This window comes from Cystoisospora suis (genome assembly GCF_002600585.1).
Source record: "Cystoisospora suis strain Wien I chromosome Unknown contig_3615, whole genome shotgun sequence".
NCBI lineage: Eukaryota > Apicomplexa > Conoidasida > Eucoccidiorida > Sarcocystidae > Cystoisospora > Cystoisospora suis.
In genome coordinates, this window is record NW_027156410.1 from 846 (window position 1) to 1,078 (window position 233).

Here is a 233-nt window from a genome sequence, read left to right on the forward strand (position 1 = left end):
CCGCGTGAGTGATATGGAGGCCGCATGAATGTGTATCTTAGCATAATGAGAAGGAAGATAGGAGATAAAAAAGAAAAGAGAAGAGAGAGATAGAGAGAGCAAAACAGATGCGATCCCCCATTCCACGACGGGTGGTGTACATCCACCTCAACATAACTCTTGTTTCTCTTCCTTTCTTCTTCCTGTTCTTCTTTTCTTTCTTCTTCAAAATTCCCTTGGCCTTGTTTCTTTCT